Source organism: Oryctolagus cuniculus, chromosome X (assembly GCF_051225735.1).
Source record: "Oryctolagus cuniculus isolate XC-2025 breed Fujian yellow rabbit chromosome X, ASM5122573v1, whole genome shotgun sequence".
Lineage (NCBI taxonomy): Eukaryota > Metazoa > Chordata > Mammalia > Lagomorpha > Leporidae > Oryctolagus > Oryctolagus cuniculus.
The window spans coordinates 6,368,749-6,392,888 of record NC_142888.1 but is presented as its reverse complement, the minus strand read 5'-3'; the positions used below and the strand labels follow the sequence as shown (position 1 = coordinate 6,392,888).

The following is a 24,140-nucleotide window of genomic DNA, read 5'->3' as shown; positions in this document are numbered from 1 at the left end:
TATAGCAAAACATTCAACAATCCTATTTCCTAAGTTTTTTATTGCAAGATATACAGTAAATTAACACTATCTATCTTCACCCTACTATACAATAGAACCCTAGAACTTCTTACTCCTGCCAAGTTATAACCTAGTGCAGATCAGTCAACCTTTCCCAATTCCCCCTCCTGTATTCCCTCCCCAACATCTGATAACCACAATTATTTTTTTTTGTTTGACAGGCAGAGTGGACAGTGAGAGAGACAGAAAGGTCTTCCTTTTGCCATTGGTTCACCCTCCAATGACTGCCGTGGCCAGAGCGCTGCAACTGGCGCACCGCGCTGATCCGATGGCAGGAGCCAGGTACTTATCCTGGTCTCCCATGGGGTGCAGGGCTCAAGCACTTGGGCCATCCTCCACTGCACTCCCTGGCCACAGCAGAGAGCTGGCCTGGAAGAGGGGCAACCGGAACAGAATCCAGCGCCCCGACCGGGACTAGAACCTGGTGTGTCGGCGCCGCAGGCAGAGGATTACCTATTGAGCCACGGCGCCAGCCCCAATTATATTTTTAACATCTATGAAATCACCTATAGTTTTTGGACTCCACTTATGAATTAGATTGTGTAATATTTGTATTTCTATGCCTGGCTCATCCCACTTAACACAATGACCTCCATTTCCATCCATGTTGTTGCAAATGACAAGACTTCATCCTTTTTATGGCTAATATTCCATTGTTGCTATGTATCATATGTTCTTTATCTATTCATCAGTTGATGGACACCTGAGGTTGCTTCCATTTCTTTGCTAGTGTGAATAGTACTGCATTAAACATGGGAGTACAAATGTCTCTTTGACAGAAGGATTTCATTTCCCTTGGATATATACTCAGTAGTAGGATTGCTGGATTATTTGCTAGTTCTATTTTTAGTTTTCTTTGTAACTTTCACATTGTTTTCCACAGAGGCTGTATTAATTTACATTGCTACCAACAAAATGTGCAAGAGTTGCCTTTTCTCCACATCCTTGCCAACACGTGTTACATTTTATCTTTCTGATAATAACTAATCTTACTGGAGTGAGGCACTATCTTTTTGTGGTTTTGATTTGCATTTCCCTGATGATTAGTGATATTGAGCATTTTTTCTTATGCCTTTCAGTCATTTCAATGTCTTCATTTGAAAAATGTCTGTTTAGATCTATTGCCCCGTTTTTAATTGTATTATTTGTTTTGTTTTCTTGCCGTTGAGTTTCTTGTATATTCTGGTTATTAACCCCATGTGTATAGCTTACAAATATTTTCTTCTATTCTGCCAGTTGTGTCTTTACTCTGTTTTTTACTTTGCTGTGCAAAAGCTCTTTAGTTTGATGAAATCTGATTTGTCTATTTTTGCTTTCATTTCCTGTGCTTTTGAGATCTTGTCCAGAAAACCCTTGTCCATTACAATGTCCTGAAATGTTCCCTCTATGTTTTCTTCTGCCATTCTCAATGTTTCAGGTCTTGCATTTAGGTCTTTAATCCATTTTGAACTTATTTTTTATAAATGGTGAGAGACAGGGTTCTAGTTTTATTCTTCTGCATGTGTATATCCAGTTTTTCCATCACCATTCATATAAAAAGACTCCTTTTTCAATGGATATTCTTAGTACCTTTGTTAAATATCAGTTGACTGTAGATGTGTAGGTTTACTCCAAGGATCTCTTTTCTATTCCACTGGCCTGTGGATCTGTTTTTCTGCCAATACCATGCTGTTTTAATTACTATAACTTTGCAATCTATTTTAAAGCCAGGTAGTATAATACCTTCTGCCTTGCTCTTTTTGCACAAGATTGCTTTGAGTATTTGGGGCTTTTTGTGGTTCCATAAAATTTTAGTAATGTTTTTTCTAATTCTGTGAAAAATGTCATTGAGATTTTGATAGGGATTACACTGATTCTGTAAATTACTTTGGGTAGTTTATACATTTTAACAATATTAATTCTTCTCATCCATGAGCATGAGATGTCTTTCCATCTCTTTGTGCCCTCTTCAATTTTTTCATCAGTGATTTACAGTTTTTATTATAGAGATATTTCAACTCTTTGGTTAAATTTATTCCCAGGTATTTTATTTTATTGCAGCTATTAGAAATGTGATTGCTTTCTTGACTTCATCTTCAGATTGTTGTCTATTGCTATGTAACAATGCTTCTGCTTTTAGTACATCAGCTTTGTGTCCTACAAGTTTGCTGAACTCTTTTATTAGTTCCAACAGCTTTTTGGCTGAATCTTTGGGGCTTTCTATATATAAGATCATGCCATCTGCAAACAGCAAGAGTTTGACTTCCTCCTTTCCAATTTGGATGCCTTTTATTTCTTTCCCTTGCCTAATTCCTCTAACTAGGACCTCCAACAGTGTGTTGAATAAAAGTGGTGAAATTGGGCACCCTTGGCTTGTTCCAGATCTTAGAAAGCCTTCAACTTTTTTCCATTAACTATGATGCAAACTATTGGCTAGTTATATATGGCATTTTTCATGTTAAGATGTGTTCCTTCTGTACCTAATTTGATCAGAGTTTTTATCATGAAGGGATGCTGAATGTTATCAGATGCCTTTTCTGCATGTATTGAGATAATCATGATATTTTTAAAAAGATTTATTTAGTTATTTGAAAGGCAGAGTTATGGAGATAGGGGGAGAGACAAAGAGATCATTCATCCTCTGGTTCACTTCCCAAATGGTCACAATGGCCAGGGCTGGGCCAGGCCAAAGCCAGAAACCTGGAACTCCACCCTGTTCTCCTACATGAGTGGCAGGGGCCAAAGCACTTGGGCCATCTTCCACTGCTTTCTGAGGCACATTAGCAGGGAGCTGGATTAGACATGGAGCAGCTGGGACTCAAACCAGTGCTGGTATAGGATGCCAGCATAGCAGCCAGGGGCTTAACCTGCTGTGCCACCATGCCAGCCCCAATCATACAATTTTTGTCCTTCTTTCTGTTGATGTGTTGTATCACATTTATTGATCTGAGTATATTGAACCATTCTTGCCTCTCTGGGGTGGATCCCACTTGACCATGGTGAGTGATCTTTTTCATGCACTAGTATTTTATTGAAAATTTTTGCATCAATTTTTATATTATCATGTAGCTTTCTTTGTTTATTGTGTCATTGTTTGGTTTTGGAAGCAATGTAATTCTTACCAAATAGAATGAATTTGGAAGAATTCTCTCCTCTTCTATTTTTTGAAAAAAATTTAACAGGTATTGGTATTACTTCTTTAAATGTTTGGTGGGATTCAGCAGTGAAGCCATCTATTCCTGGGCTTTTCTTTGATGGCAGACTTTTTTTAAAGATTTATTTATTTTTTATTTGAAAGTCAGAGTTATACAGAGAGAGGAAAGGCAGAGAGAGAGAGGTCTTCCATCCGATGGTTCACTCCCCAATTGGCTGCAACGGCTGGAGCTGCGCCAATCCGAAGCCAGGAGCCAGGAGCTTCTTCCAGGTCTCCCACGTGGTCCCACATGGGCCATCTTCTACTGCTTTCCCAAGCCATAGCAGAGACCTGGATCGGAAGAGGAGCAGCCGGGACTAGAACCAGTGCCCATATGGGATGCTGGCGCTTCAGGCCAGGGTATTAACCTACTGTGCCAGAGCATGGGCCCCAGTGGCAGATTTTTTAATACTGATTCAATCTCACTACTCATTATTGGTCTGTTTAGGTATTGTATTTCCTCAGCACTCAATCTGAGTAAAGTGTATGTCTAAGTATTTGTCCATTTCCTCTAGGTTATAAAATTTGTTGCTATATAGTTACTTGTTCATAGTAACTTCTAATAATCTTTGTATTTCTATGGTATCAGTGGTAACGTCTTCATTTTTAGCTTTAATTCTATGGATCTTATTTTTTATTTGACAGATAGAGTTAGACAGCAAGAGATAGAGAAAGAGAGAGAAAAAGGTCTTCCTTCCGTTGGTTCACTCCCCAAATGGCCGCCACAGCCTGCGCTGCGCCGATCTGAAGCCAGGAGCCAGGTGCTTCTTCCTGGTCTCCCATGCGGGTGCAGGGGCCCAAACACCTGGGTCATCCTCCACTGCCCTCCTGGGCCACAGCAGAGAGCTGGACTGGAACTAGAACCCGGCGCCCACATGGGATGTTGGTGCCGCAGGTGGAGGATTAACCAATTGAGCCACGGTGCTGGCCCCCAGTTCTATGGATCTTTTTGTTAATATAGCAAAGTTTTTCAATTTTATCTTTTAAAAAGGCCAGCTCTTCATTTCATTGATACTTTGTATTTTTTTAGTCTCTATGTCATTTATTTGTGCTCTGATTTTTGTTATTTCTTTCCTTCTACCAATTTTAGATTTGATTTGTTCTTGTTTTTCAAGTCCCTTGAATTGCAGCAATCAATATTCTATCATGCCTTGACCCTGCCTGTCAGTCTCCCCTGACCATGTTTGAACCTTTTTTTAAAAAAAAGGTTTATTTATTTATTTGAAAGTCAGAGTTACAGAAAGAAAGGGAGAAATACACACGCGGGCACACACACACACAGTGGGAGAGCGAAAGTGAGTGAGTGAGCAAGCAGACGAGAGAGAGAGAAAGAGAATCTCTATCCGTGGATTCATTCCCCAGATGGCCACAACAGCCAAGGCTGGGCCAGGCTGAAACCAGGAACCAGGGGCCTCCTCCAGGTCTCCCATGTGGGTAGCAGGGCCCCAAGCACTTGGGCCATCTTTCACTGTGTTTTCTCACACCGTTAGCAGGGAGCTGTATCAAAAGTGGAGCAGCCGAAACTCAAACCAGTGAACATATGCGATGTCAGCATTGCAGGCTATGGCTTTACCCACTATGCCACAACACTGTCCCCAGCTTTAGTATTTTGATTATAAAGGAGTCACCTGTGACATGCGCTTACTCTATGCTTGCATAAGAATCCTGTTTTTAACCATTTAAAATTTAGTTTGACCATATCCTCCCCCAGGGAGTAAATTATGATTAATCTCAAATATTCTTGTATCCTTTTGTCAGTAATTGTTTTAGGGGTGAGTATATGGATTAGTTCTAATGAATGAAACAAAGAAAAGTGTGCTACAGACTTCTAGGACAATTTTGTTTTCTCTGAAAGAAAGATAATGAAGATAAAGCCTCTTTTCCTACCACCTTTTGTGTTTCCTGCTTAGCATGGTGTCATACAAATATGAGCCAGCTGTCCTGCAACCCTGAACTCCCTGAAGATGGCAGAGAATTCCTGAGTCCCTGACAACATCACAGAGCTTCATAACTGACACTGAACCACCTGGTTCTGGACTTCAGGTTGAGTAAGTAACCTCAGTCTTTGTGATATTACATGTTATTAAATTAATGGTCCGCTACTTGCAGCTGAAAGCATTCCTAACCAATACAGAAAATTAACAGGGACAAATGAAATACAAAAGTTTGTTATTTGAATTCTTAGTTGCTACAATGAAGAGTTTCCAGAAATGTTTGTTTTTAACTTTATACTACTTCTAGAGTGCAATCAGAATATCTGGAGGCATATATAAGTGTAATTTGCAATGGCAGTGGGCTAGGGGCTGGCGTGCGTATAGGTAGAATGTGAATAAATTGTCTATTACCCAAAAATTTGTTGGCCCATTTCAAAAAGGATATTCTTGAACTCTTCCTAGAATTAAGAACTCCTAGGTTGGCTAGCTTTCCATTCTCAGTTGTCTAGCTCTCTGCCATCAGTAGCTGCTCTATAACTCTTTTGGTCTGACATGCAGACCTTACAAGCCCTCATTTGTATTATTGCTGTTCCAACCAAAGTACCTTTGCAGAGTACTTCTGAACACTGACATTGCATTACTTTAGTTAGTTCAGAGTTTGCAGATGTGAATTATATTGTACTCTCTGTAATAAGTTTAATTACAGAAGCTTCTGATGACTGTGATTTACTTTTCAAGGGTGACAGAATTCTTTGAATTTCCCAGCAATGGACACACATTCTGATTAAACAATGAATGTACTCTATAGTTTTGAACATTGTGAACCTGAAAGTGTCTTTACAAAAATATTAAATAGTTTTGATCAGTGCTTAGGTGAAATATATACAGAGGTAGGAAGAATATCTGAGAGATCATCTAATCCTGATCTTAATTTAAAGGTGAAGAAACAGGTCCAGGAAAATCTTACCATCAATCATTTAAAAACTCAAGTGCTCCCATAGTTTTTAAACCAATATAAAGAGAGAGTGGGTTTAAAATATGCTTAATGGGAGATTTAATGTAAGAGAAAGGAAATAAAAGATATCTGTAAAGGTTTACTTCTCAGTATAAATCTGACACTCTGAACAATCCTAGAAACTTTTAGGATAGATCTGAGTAGTATTGGGTGAAACCAAGAAAATACAGTATGAGAACCACAAAGGTGACATAAATCTTATATATGGAATACAAAACATACATTACATATGCAGACAGACATCACTGATTAATCTAATAAAGGCTTTCATTAATGACCTGCTCAGTAAGCGTTAGAAATATGTGTACTCAGTAAGCGTTAGAAATATGTGTTCCCTCAAAATGTGTGTGATCTGAACCCATCCCAATTCAAGCTATGTTTTGGCATCTCCTAATTTCATTATCAATTTAATAGCTTGTAGGAGTGATTCTGGGTCCCGTGAGTACATAGGAGAGTGGCATTTCCAAGCATTTCCCTGTCAGTTGGCACAAGTTCTGCTGGCTTGATAAGGAGAAATGGGGTCAGGGGAATACTAGACACTCAGGCAGCCACCTTCTACCTTCAAGTGGCCCCGGGTAGTTGGACATTTGTTCTACCAGTCCTCACCCTTCCCTTCATAATACTTTGCACCCTCTCCCACTGTCAAGGTTGGGAGAACAAATGCCAGCCATTAACCAAATTTGAATAATTGTAGGTCTTGGTATCATGAAGTTTACTGTATTTCATTCCCAGTAATTTTCAGTAGTTCTTAGTGGCCCCATGGCTTGTCCTTCACCCATGTAATCATTGTCAATCATGCCCCCAAAAGTATTGTGGAGCCCACTTAAAACAAACGGTAACTATCCAACTTTAAAATAGAAGTTCTAAAGTCCTTACCAGGGAAAATGGCTAAAAGCCAAAGTGCTTTTGATCTACAACCATAGTATTCCCAGTGGTGGACTTGCAGAATCCCGGGTATACACTTTCACTACGACTTAGCATTTCAGTTTCTTTTGTTTGATGATAAAATAGAGCATGGTTTCAGTGCTAAAGCAACAGCAAAAATGAAATCCTTCCATTTTGTTTTCAGACAGCTTGAAAAATGTTAGAATTGGCTTGTCTTCAGCAATTGACATTACATTTATGTTGTGTAGGCAGAATATAAGTAGATTCAGGAAAGGGAAGCAGAGAAAAAGAGTTTTGCTCTCATATAAAATTCTGATTTGAATAAGTATGCAGGGATGGTTCTAGACAAAATAATAAATTGGGTGAAGATTTTTCTTTAAGATATTCCCATATCTCCTATTGGCTTCTCTTTCCCTTCCTTACTCTTTTCACATTTTATGTTTCCCCAAAGACTTGGAGTCAAGCCATGAATCTCATTTCTGGGAATCTCAGCTAACATGTACACCAATAAGCAAGAAGGGGCCAAGTTGGCCAATTGTTAGAGGTATTAGCACTCCAGTAAGAGCCTCACAAATGACTCAAAGTCCCAGAAGACTCAAACTCATGAGTAATAACAATAACAACACCCTTATAATGTATATAAAATATAATATTATAAAAATCATACATAAAATATTAGCACCACGCTCTAACCGGCCACCGCAAATCATACATAAAATATAATAATTCTTTCAACATTTATTATGCACCTTCCATATGCAAAGCACTGGGACATGTTGAGAGAAACCAAGCCCTTGCTTTTATGAAGCTCCTATTTTGATGAGAAAATATCTCATAAAAAAGTAAACATAGAAGATAATGTAAGCTACCAATAAGTAGCATGAATTAAATAAGTTAAGTTACAGGACTAGAGACCAATGGAAAGGGGGCAGGAGCCACTATATACATAGTGACCAAGAAAGGCTTCTCTAAGGAGAAGACATTTGAGGGGAGATCTGAACAAAATGCAGACAGAGGCCATGTGTACTATGACTATCTATCTGGAGTAATGAGCATTCAGATAAGAGAGATTAAGATTAGCATGCTTATATGTTCAAGGAACAGGAAGAAAATCATGACAAGACAGAAGCAAAAAATGGAAAGAATCAGTGAGGAAGGAGAGCTGAGACACAGGCTGCAGCACAATTACATAGGGCCTCGTAGGGCATGATGAGGGCTTTGGATTTGATTCAAAGTGTGATAGGAATCCCACACAGGGCTTTGAGTAAGAGGGTGATGAAACTTGATTTTAGAAAAGATTCTTTAGGCAGCTGTGTAGTGAATAGACCCTATAGAAGAGTACAAGGCAAAATACCAGTTAGAATGCAACTGCAGCAGTTCAGGGAAGAGATGGTAGTGTTTGGACTAGAAAGCTCAACATCATCTGGTTTGTGATGTAATCACAGTTGATGTTTATTGAACACTCACTGGCTAATGGCTTTACAAACATTATCCTCATAACCACCCTATGGAGTGTGATCATTAGCTCCTATTTACTAAGGAGGGGGACTGATATTTAAAGAGAATAACTTGCCTCTTTTTCGTCAAATAACCTGGATTTACCAAGGAGGAATCTGAAATTTAAGGAGAGTAAATAACATATTCAAAATCTTCTAAGTAATAAGTAACAGACTCTGAGCTCATACAAATGTATCTAACTCAAAATTCAGAACCAACTTGCTCTTAGGAAACTATATGAACCATAATCACTGATATCAGGCTAATATTTGAGGCAAACTCATTGTGTAGAGGGTAAAGAAAGAGCACCATCACATGTCAATCATGGGCATGAGAGGAATAGAAAGGAATAGGGTTAGTGTTGAACTTAATGGTAGGCAACTTTGGTTTTAGAATGTGAGTGCTCCCAGACTGAGAGATTTTTGGATTCACACAAAATAAGATTTGTGGAGGCCTTTGGAAGCCAAGAAATGCATGCAAATGAAATAACTCTTAGACTGTACTCTTTTCCTTTTGGCCACAAAGCAGGTTTGTGCAGCTTGAGTCATTCTGATTCTGAAAGGACTAGTCTATGAAGCATCTAAGTCCTTGTGAGAAAAGGAGAAGGTGGAATACATTGCAGCACACTTCCATGATGGCTTGGCCTTGGAAGCCTGGGTGAGATTTGACTTTGGGAGAACCAGCAGCTGATAAGGCTGTTTCCCACCAAGTAAGAGTCTCATAAACAAAATCACAATTGGCCCCTGCTTGGCACCAGCGTTTTTGAGAATGACATCCAAGATGGCATAATCGCAGGAGAGAAAATCACAGCCTGGTTTTCAGTTGGAAATTGCTAGGTTGGTGGCAGCTGTTGTTCACTCATGGTTGAATGGCTCTGTCATTAGATTGCAGAATAGAGTAACACAAAGGAAGGGGATGATGCCATTGGCTTGCTAGGCTGTTGAGCAAATAAGAGCTCAGGGAAATCTTATTCACAGTTGACCAAGTACCTATTACATGCGGTCAGCACTGCACTGAATGCTATAGAAACCATGGCAGGAGTGAAGGGAGTGAGGAGACAGCAAAGTGTGACATTGGCCTTGCCCACAAGAGGCTTACAATATAGCTAACCTTCAAGAGAAATTATATGTGCAATGATGCACCAGTTATTAATACATTGCCTCTCAGCTCCAAACTCACCCTTCACCTTGCTTTGTGATACTGGAGCTGGACCCTATAAACATTTCTCTAGTCAGCTGGTTCAGTATTAGAATTTGTCAGTAGAAGGCATTGGAGGCATATGGCAGGGCAAAGGGGTGCCTCTCCTTAACGTGCTTTTTTCCTCCTTGCTTCAGTGGTGCCAGTGGCATGCAGATCACTCAAAAGTGCTTGCTCTTCTGAGAATTTCAGTAACACCCCTCATAGGTGGTATCCTAGCAAGTTCCACTTGTAATCCAGAGGGTGACTTCCCAGAGCATTTTAGTGGCACTCATGGGCAACTTCCTGGTGAGTCTCATCAGCACTCCAGCAGATAGCTTCCTGGTGAATTCGATTGACACTCCAGTAAGCAGCTTTTTGTTTTGGCCATCTTCCACTGCTTTCCCAGGCCATAGCAGAGAGCTGGATAGGAAATGGAACAGCCAGGACTTGAACTTTCACCCACATGGGATGCCAGCATTGCAGGTGGTGGCGGCTTTACCCACTACACCACAGCGCCAGCCCCAGGATTTATTTATTTTATTTGAAAGTCAGAGTTACAGAGAGAGGACAAAGAGAAAGATCTTCCATCTGCTGGTTCACTCCCCAAATGGCTGCAATGGCCAGGGCTGGGCCAGGTCAAAGCCAGGAGCCAGAAGCTCCCTCCCTGTCTCCCACATGGGTGCAGGGACCCAAGTACTTGGGCCATCTTCTGATGCTTTCCCAGGAGCATTAGCAGGGAGCTAGATTGGATGTGGAGCAGCTGAGACTCAAACCAGTGCCCCTATGGGATGCTGGCGCTGCAGACAGTGGCTTAACCCACTACGCCACAGCATCAGCCCCTGTTAATAATTCTTTATGCAGGTTGAGCATACCTAATCCAAAAATCTGAAATCCAAAGTGCTCCTGAATTGAAAACTCTTTGATTACTGACATGATGCTACAAAAGGAAAATCCCACACCTGACCTCATGTGACAGGTTGCAGTCAAAACACAGACACATTAAAAATCTTGCATAAAACGATATTCAGGTTATGTGTATAATGTATATATGAAACATAAATGAATTCTGTGTTTAGACTTGGGTCCCAGTCCCAAAATAACTCATTAAGTATATGCAAATATTCCAAAATTTTTAAAATTTCCAAAATCCAAAATGTTCCTGGTCTCAAACATTTCAGGTAAGGGTTACTCAACCTGTATAGAACTCTCCCCATCCTATTTGCTGTGTAATTTCTGCCTCCTAAATAAAGCCTGGGTGATACAAAAATCAAGAGAATATAAGTGCAGGACTGTGGGATAATGACAGGAGATGCTCTAGGAGTTCAGAAAATGTATAGTTCCGTAGGTACTGCTGAGTCAAGGGAGAGTTTCATGGAAGAGCTTTAACCTACAATGGGCCCACTCTGACAAGGGAAGAAAACTCTAAATGGAGAGAGAGCGAGAGCGAGAGAGAGAAAGAGAGAGAGAGAGAATGAACACCAGATATAAGACTGGAGAGTTTATTTAAAATAAAAAACATTTAAAATAAAAGTGATGTCAAGGGGCAGACATTGTGAAACAAGTAAGATTCTACTTTGGATGCCCACATCCCATATCCAAGTGCCTGGTTTGAGTCCTGGCTACTCAATACTTCCAATTCAGCATTTCTGCTAACACACCTGCGAGGCAGCAGATGATGGTCCAAGTCCTTGGCTTCCGGTCACCCTTGTGGGAGATCTAGATGGAATTCCTGGCTCCTGGCTTTGGCCTGGTCCCTCCCCTCTCTTCCTTCCCTCCTTTCTTCTCTTCCTTTCAAATAAATAAAAGTAAAGAAACTTTGAAGAAAAGATAAGCGAGTTACCTATGAAGATAACATTTATTGAGCATGTTCTGGAGAGAGATAATAGCCAGTCCAAAGGCTGACAGCTTCTAATGTATTCAAAGATCAAGAAGTCCAACACAATTGGCACAGTGAATCAGGGAGAGTCTATCAAGAGATAAAATCAAAATGTGGGATAGCCAAATCATGTGTGCAAAGGATTGGGGCTGGGACATCGAACAGAGCAGAATAGCACTCTGCATTACACGCTAAAGGTCCATTCTGCCTGCCCTATTCAGAGTAGACAGTTGGAAGGCAAAGACTTAATCAGTAACAACTGCAGGGAATGTTGTGTGGGAAAGAATGCCAAGACAAAATTCAGACTGAACAGGAAAGAGAGCCACCACCTACTCACTGTGGGTGTGGAAGGGATGAAAACACAGCTGGGGTCTCTTGGGCTCAATATCACCCGTGTAATGGATATGGGATTCCTGGAATGTTAAACTAAGGGAGTGTGTTTGATATGTTTCATGGAAAATCATTTAAAAGATTAGAGCAGGGCAGATATGTTAATATGTGTCTAAAACCTGTCCTTTCAATGAGGCAGCAGTAAGAAAAGCTGTCTCACTGAACTAAAAGTGCAATGTGTGCCTTCCTCATATTCTTATTACCTCTTGTGATGTACTTGGTAGAACCCGAAATGTCTAACACGTGCAGGACTTGTGATAATGGCTTTTTGGCTGTTGCAGTTTTATTTTTAATTACAAACACCTGACAGTTCAGATGGTTTCCTTTCCTCAATCAGCCTGATGCTATTTAAATATAGGAGTATGACGATTGCAGTTAAGAAAGAGACTTTTCATCTGGTTTCAAGCTGATCCTCACAGGGTACCTGCCCCTTAGGGGGTCATTAAGGCCTTGCTCTCTCTTGCACAGCTTTGCAAACCTGGGAAACTGACTTTACCAAGCACTCAAGAAGATCAATTGGGGGGAAACAGGATATGACTGGTACACTCAGGTGCTAATTAACTTGAAATGTGAGGTTGATGACAGCCAGATTTCTCCAGAGAAAACTTACCCAGCAATAACCACTTCAAAGACTAGATTATACATAATAAACAATAATATTAATAAAATCTTAAATGTTTACAATATGTCTATGTGTCAGGTGTTGTTCTAAGCATATTTTACCCAACAATTATTAGCACTTACTTTAGGCCATACATTGTCCTGGGCACTTGGAAAACATCAGCTTGAAAGACAAATATTCCTGCTTTGTGTATTTTGAAGGTAAAGTCAACAGAAGTTCTTGATGGATTGGATATGAAGAGTGCTATAAAGAGAAGTTAGGGAGGAAGCCAAGCCTCCATTAAGAGGGTGCTCTAATTCTGGGCTCTGTGGGATCTTGATCTTGGTTGTCTCCAAACTCTCAAAATCTTTCATATTCAACAGCCTCATGTAACTGATACATGGAGGGAAAGAAAGACAAATGAAAGTAGCTGTTGGCTAACTGTCAGGCCGAGGTGCAGGAGGCCTGATCATGGCTTTATGAATGGAATCAAGAACTTGGATGCAATAAAAACACAGAAGTTAACATGCCCAGGAAGCTGTAAGTCTCCCTATCTCCCCAATCCTTATAAAGGTTGTGATAGATCCTGGGTATCCCACAAGATAAATATGAGAGCTTGAGAAAGTTTACATGGCTAACGAAAAAGAAGGACTCGATAGACTAGAGGAGTTGGAGTATTCAGGCATGAATTGCTCTTTGTTAAATAATTAAAATAGATTTGTTATAAGTTAGGACCAAGGATAAATATATTAGCCCTCTTCACAACCTGGGAGTATAGGTACTCAAATTATTCTCACTTCATAAATGAGAAAATTGGAGCCAAGAGAGTAAGTCATTGTACATTCACCGGGCAAGAAAGAGGGAGCAGTCTTAAACCTTAAACACCAGTCTTTTTGACCCTATGAAATATCTCCTAGCTGGACTGAGAGTTAACATAGAGCATGTCTGTGTATGATATCCTTTTATGTGTCTATGTGCCTAAGCTAATTGCTGGACACATTTTTGTTTGTTTTAGCTGCTGTAATTTTTTATGATTTTCAACAGATTATTTATTTGCTTATAAAACTCTAAATTAAATATGCCCTTCAGTTTTAGTGTTATGGTTGGAATATTTGCACCCCCCTACCAAAAAAAATGAAAAACATCTCACACAATTTAGTCTCCAATGTCTTTTGTTACTAATACTGAAACTATGCATATTAATCTAATTACAGTGTTTTGAGGTGGGACCTTTGGGAAGTGATTCCATTGGATTAGATTTTTAGGGTGGAGCCCTAATGATGGTTTGATAAGGAGAAAGAGAGGTGACATACAGGTATACTTCCTGTTTCTTGGTATGTGGTACTCTGCACCACCTTGGGACTCTACCAGCAAGAACACTATCACCAGAGGCTTAAACAAAGGGAACACCCAGTCTTTGACCATGAATCTCCAAAACTGTGCTCCAAATAAACCTCTCTTTACTTCATAGGTAGCATGTCAGGTATTTCATTGCAGTAGCACAAAGCTGACTAATATATCTGCTCTATTAAACAAAAACAAGTATGGTATAAATTTCAAGGGCATGGACTTTCTCTATGTGCTCATTGCCTCCACAATACCTTGAACAGCTCCTGGCACATAGTAGGTTCTCAACAAGTGTTGAATGATCAATTGATAGATGCATTCAGTCACTGCCTTGCTAGGTTTGACCACAAAATCCAATCCTTGACTGAGATGGTAAATCAAATAGCACTTAAAAGGGGCTCTTCCTCGTTTAGAATTGTTCAAGAGATCCCCAACATAAGACCAAACCTCAGAGGACATACTATCTAGGAAGCCAAGGTTTTCTATGTAGTCAATAATTATACCTTCTAAATAAGTACTGGGTCCCACCCAAGAGCCTGTCTAGGATCTCTGCCACTTTATGAATTGGGGAGAAGGGCCCCACACCCGATTGCTCTGCTGCCCAGATCTATTCTAAGTCCTCAATAATTTTAGCAATATTCTGTAGTGCATATACACCTGAATCCTGAATTAGCTTTCTCTTTTGACTCCTTTTGAGTTCTATCATCTTGATTCACTATCCCTCTTCCCACCATTAGCTACCATAGCCATCTCCCCTCCATCTCTCTTAAACTTTCCTCTAGATACTCTGGCTACTGGTCTGGCCAGATACTTTTGATATATCCTCTCTCCACTTCAAATGACATTATTCCATCCCAGCCCTCATCATGTCATTGCCTTCCAGATACCTGGTTCTGCCTAGAGTAACTTCACCAACTACATGCTTGGGTGTTTGTTTTTATTAAAACATAGAGAAATGTACATTGATGATGAGCACATAGCATGATAGATTTTCACAAATTGAATACACCCACATTACCAGCACCCAGATGAAAAAATAGAACATTACCAACATTTCAATGGCCTCCATGTGTGTCTTTTCTGTCACTACCTTCTCCAAGGGGCACCATCACTCTCACTGCCTTCCCTCCAACCTCCACCCCCTCTCTGTGACTCTCCTGTTGAGTAACATGTTCAGACAAGAGAATTTGTTTGGGAGGATTTTGAATTCTTCTCTGGAATTTCTACTTTTGAGATCCTGATTGAAAAGGGCATTCTGTCATCTCTTGAATCCCAGGAAATAGTTTTAAGAGTACTTAGACGTGACCAAAAAAAGTGACCATTATTGCATGTTATTATTGTTTTTTATTATTATTTACTATTATTTCTTATTAAGAACTCCACATTCAAATGATATTTCAGTCTGTAACAATGTCAAATGGGCAAACCAGATAAAAATCCATGGCAAGGAGGTGATTAAAATTCTATGAAAGGCTGACACACCACAACTTGCATATATTCAGCCCAGGGTTCTATTATCTCAGAAATGTTTCGATAAGCTTTACCGATGCCATTGATTCAAGCTAAAAGTAAGCATGCATCCTGCTCACAACCACTCAACAGTAATAAGGCTAATTTCTCTCTAAGCCAGATTTCACACTGCCTCTTAGACATCTATTGACATCTCTATCTCTGTACCTATACCCCCCTCAAAGATCTGAGTGCCTATTGAAAGATGTTATATATATGTATGTAAAATTTATATATAATCTCTTTAGAAATAAATATATAAAACATATTTACAATCTTTATATATATTGCATATACATTTATGTAAAGGGATTTCTGAGATTATCTTTGAGAGTATTTTATTTGGCTACCAGGACTTGGAGCTTCTGAGAAGTTTTATGCCAAGAAGAGTTAATTAAATACAATGCATCCTGGGGCTTAAGAGCTGAAAACCTAATGAGATTCAATGTTTCATAAGAGACTACTTAAATTGAAATAGTGACAGAATTATCTAGAAGCTCCTGATGAACCTTCAAGCTTGATATGTTCCTCATTTCATTTTTTGGTCTGATAGAACACACAGCCCATTGCAGTGTACATTTCCACATTTATGGATGCCAGACTCTCCTCAGTTCACTTCAGGAAGGCAATTTGAGATGAGATTTATTTTGATGGTGTTTTAGATGTTGTTGTGTCTAATAATGATAATGACAGTATATGAAAGCTGGCACAATAGATGTGCATAAGCTGTTTGGGAGAGAAAGGCCCCAAATTTCATAAGAAAACACTCATTATCCTTCACCAGCAGCCGATAAAGTTGAAATTTATTCCTACTGGTGGCGTGCAGCCCAAAACACCCGACCATTTCCAAGGCACACAGTTTACAGTACTTTGGAAATCACCCAATATGAAAAGGCACAGGAATGTTTTTGTTTTCTGGTTTGAAAGCCAGAGTTCTATATCTGCCTCAAGTTTTCCAATTGAATCAAGCTCTCTGGAATTGATTGGAATTTCAGTAGGCAGAATTAGAAAAGCTAGGGTGGGGTAGCAGGAGCCTTAGGGAAGAAAGCAGTAGTGATGGTATATTTGGCAAGGAATTGTGCACATGCAGTTCATAGGGCTTTGCATCATTTGCACACTCCACCCTTTGGCCCCCTTGCCAGAGAATGACATGCTTGCCCTGTCCTCTTTCCCTGGGCTGAGAACCAAATACAAAATGAGGGTAAAGCCAGGGGCAGGCACTGTCACTGAGACAGTGAAGAACTAATGCCCCCACATTACCTTTTTCTATGTGGATTCCTGCTAGAAATACATTTTTCAGTCTGCCGGTCTACCAGTCCAATTTATTTAGTAGGAAATGCACTTAATTAGAGTAATGTGTCCTTCTCTTCTAACACTGTTCAATTTACTGCAATTTCCTTTTCAGTCTCAGACTGTGGCAGTCAGCTAAGTGTGTAGGAGATTAGAGTTACCATATTTAGATTTATGCAAATAAATATACACTATAGAGATCAGAAATACAGAATGCCATCACTGGATAGCAAGTGTGGTTCTCCTCTCTTTGCAAATTACAAAGATAGCACAACACACTTTACTACCTTTTCAAAGCATTGACACTCTTCCCTTTGACATTATAAATATAACACAAATAATTATCCATACATCAGTTTAATGAAAAGATCATATCTTATAAAATCAGATCATTGGAAAATCTATAAATAAACTCAAAAGTATGCAAATTACTTAAAAGAAGGGGGAAATCACTTTCTCATTGATTAAAAATGCTTTCGCTGTCACCTTTAGCCTATTAATAGACCTATTCTTGAATTAAAAGCTGACCTGCACACAGTCTGTGCCAGAAAAAGAGAGAACACTCCAGTGCTTCTCAAATGTTAATGTGCATGTAAAGCAGCTAGAGATTTTGTGAAAATGCAGATTCTAATCCAGCAGGTCTGGGGTGTGGACAAGCTCTGGATGATACAGCTAGTCTGTGGACCCCACTTTGAGCAATGAGGACATAGAGAGTCTGTAGTCCTGTATGGTCTCTTCACTCAGGATCAAGCTTCCTACTGGAAACCTGTCCAACCTTTGCCTCACGAACAATGTTTAGGTCATTGCTTCAGTTCACCCTCATGAATTTTTTCAATTGCATGAGTTAACAGATTTGAAATATCAACTAATGCAGCCTTTGTCCGTTTGTCCTTTGTTCACCCTTTCCTTCCCCCCCAAACAATAACTGATGTGGTTCCCTCTGGAACATAAGAGGGAGGAGATGGAAAAAAAGTGGTTTCTTTTCAGATTTGAGGGTTTCAAGGACCTAAGGATAGTTCTCTGCCACCCTATCACTCTTTCACTCTATCACTCTCTATTTTATTGCTGTCACTGAAGCCAGTGGTTGGCTCTCAATTGTTACTGTTGTGCTTATAATAGAAGAAGGAGAGCCAGAAAATATTTCTTGTACCCATTATCTCTACAACAGATTAAGAGGATAGCCTACATCAAGATAGATGGGAAACGTGCCAGCAGAGAGTATCTCGTCACCCCATGTCAGCAGGAAGTAGCTCTAAAGACAGATCATCATCCTCCTACCCCTCCAGGACTTTTGGGGCTAATGTAATCCCATACTACTCTTGCTTTATAAAAAACAAAATGGGGGAATGGTAGTAAAATGGCACAGTCTTATCTATGGTGCCATCTACACCCCAGACACCATCCTAGGCTCTAGCCCCTGCTGCCATTGCTGGAAGCCAGGTGGCCATATGAACCAACCACCGGTGTCAGCCCCACCCCCATCCTAATGGGATTTGCTGTTCCTTCCCTCCCCCCACCCCAGCAAAGTTTTAAGAAGACCTGTTCCTGAACACTTGGCTCTCTTTCTCTCTGTCTCCTGATCTCTCTCCCTCTCTGTGTCTCTTGATCTTTCTCTCTCGCTCTCTCTCTTGATCTCTCTCCTGTGCTCTCCTTCTCCCTCTTTTCCTTCTTCAACCCTTCCCTCCAGTCTGTCGGACTTCTCCCAATAAACCCTTTCCCTTACCAAAAAAAAAAAAAAGATAGATGGGAAAGAGTATATTTCCCAGTGCCAATGAAAACTATAACTTACTAACTTTAACAAGTTTTTGCAAAGAGAGGTTACTCTTGTCTGAAGAATGCAGTGAAGACACTATAATGAAACAGATTATAATAAGAACTATGAAGAGTATACAATAGGTTTGCTCAAATTTGACACCACTGACATTTGCAGCCACATAATGTGCACTGTAGGATGTTTAGCAGCATCCTTGCCTCTTCCCACCAGATGCCAGAAGCACTCTGTACACTCCCCCCCACTGCAAGTGGTAACAATCGACACCATCTCTCCACATTGCCAAATACAGCAGAGGGACAATCGTAGCGCTGCTGAGAACCCCTACGTAAAATAATAGCAGCACACACTTTTAGAGACTGTTCAGCATGCAGCTGGCAAGGCTCTAGGTATGAACATGTTTTCACACATTTAATCCTCAGTACAACCCTGAGAGGTTGGCACTATTGTTTTCCTTATCATATATATGAGGAAACTGGCATACACAGAGGTTAAGTAACTGGCCCAGTGTCATGGAACCAGTAAATGGAAGATCTGAGATTCTCATCCAAACCTCACAGTCTCAGAACCTGTGCTCATAACCAACAGACTGTGTGAGAAGACAGTTAGTAAACTGAAAACAAAGAGTGCAATTTCAATAGTGTTTATTTTGAATGTGAATAAAATCAGCAATGCTGCTATGAAATACAGTTCCATATCAATTTAATTGCCTGGTACCACAGCATTTACATTTAGGGATTTAATAAAACAAAATATTTTTAATATAAGGGGTTCTAGCCTGAGAGAGCTGCCTTTCTGGAAATGTCCTAACTTCCCCGCAGGTGTTGGTACTGGCCCAACCAGCTAATCAGGTGATGCATACTGACTTTGCCCAGACTGGAACCTTTGTGTTACCTAGTAATCAGTTGCCATATTCCCTTTCCAGGGCCTCTTTGACCCACTACCCACCTCTTCCATGAGGTCAGCCAGATGCTCTGGGAATCCGGGTCTGGTCTTGAAGCCCCAGTTTCAGAAAGGCAGTCTGTGAAACCTGTATCTCACAAGAGCCAGGTGCTATTTCTTTCATAAAATTGCTAAGGTTGGTGATGAATCACTGATTTGAGCTAGCTCTCATTTATATCAGACACAGAACAAGTAGCTCTGAGCTACCAATGGTCCACCAACAACACTTTGGCAGTGCCACTGCCAACCTATAGCACTTCAGGACAACAGGGTTGGGGGCATGCATTTGTTACTCTGTATGTCCCCCTGATAGTATCCAAGGTGATCTTCCAATACCCTCTTATCTCAGCCTCCAAAGACCCACTTGTCAGGGGTACTTAAAAGAAGGCCTTGCTTGTATCTTGAGCTCTTCTGAAACTATTGTTCTACAAAGCCAACATTACATCTGTGTCCTCTCTTGCTTCTGATACTGTGCTCTGATACTGGGATACTGTGCTCTCCCAGGTCAGTCTCAAGCCATGTGGGACTAGGGATGGATATTCCTTGTATAATTGAGACAGCTCTTCTTGCCCAGCCCATGGGGCCTCATTGGTCCTCCACTCTCCTCCTTACTGGTGCAATATGTGCACAGAAGGGCCTTAGTCAACACTGATAGAGATCGCATTCTAGAAATGCAGTGAGGATCGCCTAAAGAATTCGAGAAAAGATATGATTAGTTGATGTGCTGTTCTATCTTTGCACTATAAAATTCTGGGTGGTAAATTTAACACAATCAGCAAATGGTTTATTCACATGTGTCTGCATACTGTGAATAAGATTTGCCTTTGTGATCATCATCCACAAAGCACAGTTTCAACATCTAAAGAATCACAGCGGCAGGATGCTTGAAGCAGTGTTAATATATAATTATGTCATCACTATTACGTAAATGATATTAGGGAATTGCAGGGACAAGAAGATCTATATTGCTTCAGTACAATTCTCAAGTTTGCTGAGAGTTTGATTTCTTAAAAATCATCACCACTGGTTCATGTTACCCAAAGAAAAATCTCCATCTCAACTTAGCAGCAAAATTTGCATCAAAGACTTGACATTATGAACCTCCTAAATATTTTTTGAAGATTTATTTATTTTATTTGAAATTCAGAGTTGCACAGAGAGAGAAGGAGAGGCAGAGAGAGAGAGAGAGAGAGAGAGAGAGAGAAAGGACTTCCCTCTGCTGGTTCACTCTCCAGTTGGCCGCAGTGACTGGAGCTGTGCAGATCTGAAACCAGGAGCCTCTTCCAGGTCTCCCACACGGGTGCAGGGGCCCAAGGACTTGGGCCATCTTCTACTGCTTTCCCAGGCCATAGCAGAGAGCTGGATCAAAAGTAGAACAGCCCAGGACTCGAACCAGTGCCCATATGGGATGCTGGCACTGCAGGCAGCGGCTTTACTGGCTACACCACAGTGCTCGCTCCCCTCATAAATATTTTTAATATTTATCATGAAGGGCATTAGAAAACAGAGCAAGTTTGTTCATTAACCTCATCTCCCCAAAAAATAGGTCTCTTGAACTTTCATTTATCAGAAAATAATCTCATGTGCCCTTCTTTATTAAAATAAGTGAAAGCCACAACCGGATTTCCATTCCCAAAAGTGTGAAACTTAATCCCAAATTCCAAATACATTTCCTAGATCTGACACTTTATGATAATAAGCAAGTATTTTGGAGTTCATATTCCTCAACTACTATTAATAGTGTGAATTGGGAACTCCAAATAGAAGTTACTGAACTGCAGTACAATATAATGCTGAAAGGGAAATAACAACATATATTTATAAAAGTACTATGCAATAAAGCTATCCATGTCCAAAAGAAGCTGTCAATTTATGAAGAGCTTCTTTCTGTTATGAAAGCGAAATTAAATTAAATATCAAAATCAGTGAGATGATTCAGGGTTCAATTTTACCGTGTACCTCTCAGTGTGAAACATTAGACCTGACATTTCATCTTTTTGCAGACACTAAGGGCATTTGTCTTCCAATTGCAAATCAAAAGAAAAATTAAAGAAAATAATTTAGAGATAACTATGTCTATTTCAAATTTTCATTTTCTCATGTATGGAGTATAATTGTGTTTATTATGTTACTGTTTAAATCATATTTCAGTAAAAACAAAGAATGCTTGATTACTTTTCTGGCAATTGATTTTCTGTACACCTGCCCTGCTTCACTAATTTGTCTGCTTGGACTCTAGATGCACTTGAGTTCATGACTCATCTAGTAAGTATCCAACGAATATGATTGAACTGAATGCATTGCAAACACTTCTGATGCTATGATTTGTTCATTGAATGTTCTTTTAAATTCTATGACACCTCAATCCATAAATAGAGAAGTGGCGAAAAAAAAAGCACTTGATAAAGACTCATACCACAGAATTGCAAATGTTAGCATAGAACACTAAAATAATAGTGGATCCAGAGGTGGCACTCAAAATATTCAGAATGCTAGTTTTCAAAAGGCTAATAAAATGTTATCAATTTATTCACACAAAATAAGTTTTAAAAATACCTAAAAATTCATTGAAAAGACCCAGATTTCTCAGTTATGTCTTGAAAAATGAGTCTGCTCCAATCATGGCCTAGTCCAGAAGAGCATGAATCGATTCTTTTTCATTATTGTCTTTCCCCTGTACCTCAAACACCCAAATGGAACTTTTGCAATTCCAAGATAATAGATGAAACCCATGACAATTTTCTTTTTTTATATTTTAATGTAAAAACTAGCATGTATCTACAAGTGAAACTATTTACTAACCTTTGAAACCTTAGTTTTCCCTTGCCCCAAATTCAGTAATTGTCTCCTATTCTGTGTACACTCTGCCTTGAATCTGTTTCTGACATGAGGTGGGATGAAAAAATACACATCCATTCCTAAGATTCTCCTGTAAGGGAAGGCACATGCAATACCAGAGCCTTAAACAACTTCAGACTAACAAAGTCTTACATAAGAAGTTTCTGTAAAGTTTTATTTTGGTAAATACATTTTAATGGAAAATTTTAAATCACCTTCAGGTTTTGACTTTGGCACATAGAAAACATAAATCTATTATCTAGTCTGGGCATAATCAAGAAGCACAAACAAAGCCACAAACTAAAAAACAAATCAAAGACCAGAGAAATAGAGTCTGTGGCTCAAGTCTTGTATTTGTGTAAAAGTCAAATGGATGCACCAAATATCTTTTAAAATCAAATTCCTGGCAGATGATAAAGAGCCACCAATGGTAGAAAACTTCCTCCAAAGAAAAGGAGATGGAAAATCCATTTTCTCCTCAAAGTGGAATGAAAAGGAAGGATTACAAGAGAAACTGGAAAACATGCAAGTGAATTCAATCATTCATTTAACAGATAAAATGGAGCTACTCTGTATGTCCCTCTCTGTGTAAAGCATGAAGGTTCCAAAGTGAGCATATCACTTCAAGTCCTGGTCCTCACAGAGCCCATAATCTGGTGAATGAGGCATTAACAGACAACTAAAAAATAAATATAATACAGGTTTGAGTGTGTTTGTAAAGAAATTAATGGAGGGTAAGGAGATAGAGGCATTCAGAGAAGGATGCTCTTTCAGACAGGAGGTCAAGGAAGGCTCTATAAGTGGACATTTGAGTATAGGCCTGGATGAAGTGTAAGAGTAAGCTATGCAAGATTGTGAAGGAAAAATATTCAAGGCAGATAGAACAGTAAGAGCAAAGGCTCTGAGGCATGAGAGAGTTCAGATGTTCCAGTGGGGATCAAGCACAGTGAGCAAGGCAAAGAGAAGCTGAAGATGAGATCAGGGCCATCATATGAGCTAGATAATAGAGTTGTGGCAATTGTTCTGCTTTTTAAAGGTCACAAATTGTTTAATACTCCCGCCTTCAGGAAGAGGAATCTACATTCCTTGGATCTGGTGGACTTCATACCACTTCTATCAGTAGAGTACTGTACAAGTGACACTATATGCCTTCTGAGGCAAAATTATAAAAAGCCCATGGAGGGGTGGGTGATTGGCACACTGGTTGGGCTCCTAACTGGTATGCCCACATCCCATATTGGAGTGCCTGGGTTCGAGTCCAGCTCTACTCTAATTCCAGCTTCCTGCCAATATGTACCCTGACAAGCAATGGGTGATGGTTGGATCCCTGCCACCCATGTGGAAGACCTAGATTGAATTCTGGGCCCCTGGGAATTCTAAGAGTTAACCAGTTGATGAGATACCTCTCTCCCTCTCTCTCCATCAAATCAAACAAATAAATAAAGGTGTTTTAAAAGCCCAGATAGTTTCCCACTGGTTTCTTGGGTGCTCCCATATTAGAAGTGTCGCTCCCCCTCTTCGTGGAGGAGCAACACTAAACCCTGCCTAGGCTTCATATCCGAGTCACGGCACCATTATGTCGCTCCCCCTCTTCGCGGAGGAACGACACTAAACCCTGCGCTGTTCTTTCGTCTGCTCGGCCCTCCCCGGGTTTGCTGCTGGTTCTTCCCGGGTTGGCTACTATCCCTTCCACCTCCGTGGAAGGGCAGTTCCCCCTAGCCACATTCCCCACTTCCGCAGGGGAGCGGCACACCGCCGGCCGGCTCTTCTCGGGGGCTGCACAGGTGTTCCCCTTAGATGTTCCCCTTAGATGTTCCCCTTAGATGTTCCTGGT

General features: G+C 40.1%; 1 long non-coding RNA gene across 1 annotated transcript in view; it reads left to right on the top strand.

The window, feature by feature from the left end:
* The window catches only part of LOC149119541 (uncharacterized), a 387,982-nt gene that overhangs the window by 299,867 nt on the left and 63,975 nt on the right, over positions 1-24,140 (top strand). Inside the window, exon 5 of the long non-coding RNA XR_016228489.1 lies at positions 5,143-5,280. This is a non-coding gene — a long non-coding RNA (uncharacterized LOC149119541). The remainder of the gene's footprint in view (positions 1-5,142; positions 5,281-24,140) is intronic.